The sequence below is a fragment of the Triticum urartu genome, chromosome 5A (genome assembly GCF_056163025.1).
Source record: "Triticum urartu cultivar PI428250 chromosome 5A, HENAU_Tu73, whole genome shotgun sequence".
In the NCBI taxonomy this organism is placed as follows: Eukaryota; Viridiplantae; Streptophyta; class Magnoliopsida; order Poales; family Poaceae; genus Triticum; species Triticum urartu.
The window spans coordinates 572,915,027-572,918,156 of record NC_141877.1 but is presented as its reverse complement, the minus strand read 5'-3'; the positions used below and the strand labels follow the sequence as shown (position 1 = coordinate 572,918,156).

General features: G+C 39.0%; 1 pseudogene; it reads left to right on the top strand.

The window, feature by feature from the left end:
- The first annotated feature begins 532 nt into the window (after positions 1-532).
- On the top strand, positions 533-2,109 carry LOC147972982 (uncharacterized; annotated as a pseudogene).
- The last annotated feature ends 1,021 nt before the right edge of the window (positions 2,110-3,130 follow it).

Sequence of the window (3,130 nt, the reverse complement as noted above, 5' to 3'; positions counted from 1 at the left end):
CTTCCTAAGACAAATTTTGAAAGATGTTCATCTAAAGCTCCTTTGAGATATCTGTATCAATATAAGGATGACATTAAGACGCATTTTTTTTGGAACCAGCATTTTCATCATATATAAAATGGAGGAAACACCATCCTCATACAAAGCACACCAATTTATTTGTACATAAAATTATTATATTAACTCCAGAAATGTGGACCTTACCCACGAATTCGTTCTCTTAACCCTTCATGAGACATATCTGATCTTGCATACCCAAATATATGGACTTCTCCAGATTGTATAAATCCCTGTCTTATCAGAGAGCAATATTCAGTCAATGTGTGCCAAGTTGAGAAGACAATATGTACTTCTTTAATATAGTCATGTACGGTTATAGTCATGACATGACATGAAGTACATTATACAATGATGTTCAATTATTTCTTTAATATAGTCATGTACGGTTTACATTTGGGTGCAAGTTAACTAACTCAAGATAGATTACCTTGTACTTCTACTTCATCTTGCATATTCATATCTTCATTAGAAAATGGATCTCCCAGACCCCAACTTCACTCCACCTGCAGAAGATGTGGATGAAATGGATGAAGAGGCAAAAAATGAAATGGAAGGACATGTAGGAGAAGAAATGGAAGGAGATACAGAAGAGGGGATGGAAGGAGATGAAATAGTTCAAAATCCAGGTACAGTTACAGTTGATCATTCCATCATTTCATCACTTGATCATTCCATCACTTCATCACTTGATCATTTTATTTAATCATTTCTCTGTTGTATGTCTTGGTACAGGTGTTGGTCAAGTTGCTAGGAAATATAAAACCCTCAATGACCAGCAAAAAATTGCTGCTTATGTAGCAATGCATACACTGTGTATGAGTAGAGGAGGCACTTTTTTGGGAACTGATAAGCAAGACATTGCAATTTTTTTTGGAGTGGGTGTTTGGAATATACAAAGAATTTGGAGGAAAGTAATGAAGCAAATTAGCGAAGGTAAAGAGGTGGATGTTTCTAATAAAAAAGGAAATTCTAGAAGAAAGCCTAAGGACATTAACCTAGAAAAAATCCTAACGATCCCATTAAACAAAAGGTCAACCATTAGGTCACTTGCCTGGCAACTTGGATGTATCCCTACCACACTTCATAGAAAGTTCATATTAAACTTGATAAGGAGGCATACAAACTGTGTGAAGCCAACTCTAAAGGACAAGAATAAGAAAGATATGATGAAATTTTGTTTGTCGATGCTTGATGAGGCTACAACGGCAACTGCAAGGCCTAAGTTCAAGACTATGCATAATATTGTCCATATCGACGAAATGTGGTTTAACATGACAAAGAAGAATAAAACATATTATCTGATGGATGGGGAGGAAGAGCCTACAAGGCCTATACATGGCAATTGTATTGCCAAGGTGATGTTCCTAACGGCCGTTGCTAGGCCAAGGTGGGACAGTGAAGGAAACGTGACCTTCTCTGGGAAATCGGTATCTGGCCATTCGTGAAGGAAGTTCCTGCTCAAAGGAGAAGCGACAACAGGCCCAAAGGTACAATAGAGACAAAATCAATAAAGGTCGACAGAAGAGTGATGAGGGAGTTCCTAATAGAGAAGGTCTTGCCAACGATACAAGCTATTTGGCCCGAAATTGATGCTAGACAGACCATCTATATTCAGCAGGATAATGCTAAGCCCCATATCTTGCCAGATGACCCGGAATTTCTAGAAGCTGTCGCAAAAACTGGACTTGACATCAGAATAATACAACAGCCTCCCAACAGTCCTAATTTGAATGTGCTCGACCTTGGGTTTTTCAACTCGCTCCAATACCTGACAGATTGTCTGAGTCCTAAAACACTACAAGACCTTATTAAGGGTGTTTTGGAGGAATTTGAAGGCTATGACATTTACAAGCTCACAGAATTTTCCTAACTCTGCAGACATGCATGATTGAGATCCTGAACCATGCAGGGGGCAATGGGTATAAAATACCCCATGTAAACAAGGAAAGGCTTGAGGGGCTTGGGCAACTACCTCCAAGATTATCATGCCATCCAGAGGTGTATGCAAGTGCCCTGCACAACTTAGGGCTAATGGAGAGGGTTCAGTGATGAGGCCTATGCTGCTTGTGATGCTTGAGATGAGGCTTGTTCAGATGCTTGAGACGATGGTTCAGATGCTTGAGATGAGGCTTGTTCAGATGCTTGAGATGAGGCTTGTTCAGATGCTTGAGATGATGGTTCAGATGCTTGAGATGAGGCCTGTTCAGATGCTTGAGACGATGGTTCAGATGCTTGACATGAGGCTTGTTCAGATGCTTGAGATGAGGCATGTTCAGATGCTTGAGATGATGGTTCAGATGCTTGAGATGAGGCTTGTTCAGATGCTTGAGATGAGGCTTGTTCAGATGCTTGAGACGATGGTTCAGATGCTTGACATGAGGCTTGTTCAGATGCTTGACATGAGGCTTGTTCAGATGCTTGAGATGAGGCTTGTTCAGATGCTTGAGACGATGGTTGAGATGCTTGACATGAGGCTTGTTCAGATGCTTGAGATGAGGCTTGTTCGGATGTGGAGTATGTGTAGTTCCTTGAGATGAGACTTGTGCGGAGTGCATCCGATGTGAAATTACTCCATATGTGTAATACTCCATTTTGTGAAACTTGTATGTGTAACTCCATTTTGTGATCATTTTTACTCCATATATGTCTTCTCCATTTTGTGAGACTTGTATGTGTAATTATTTAGTTTGCTTGTGTGGAGAGAAGAGAAGAGAAATCATTTTTGTTTCAAAAGTTTCATTTGCTTGTGTGGAGTACTCCATTTAAATGAAAAAGAAGATAAGAGAGTAGTAGGAGAGAAGATGAGTGAATTTCAAAAGTTTTAGTTAAGTAACTGAAAAAAATCAGTTAATGAACTGAAACTTACACTAAACTACTATTGTCCTACACTAAACTACTGCTGTCCTACACTACTGCAAGTGCTATACTACTGCATCTGTTAAATTAACAGAAAAAGTTTCATTTAGTTTTACTTAAAGGAAAAGATTCATTTAGTTCTAAGAACTATTCCTACTCCTAAAATTAATTTACTGAAGAGAAGAGGAGTGAGTAGAGGAGAAGTGAAGAACAC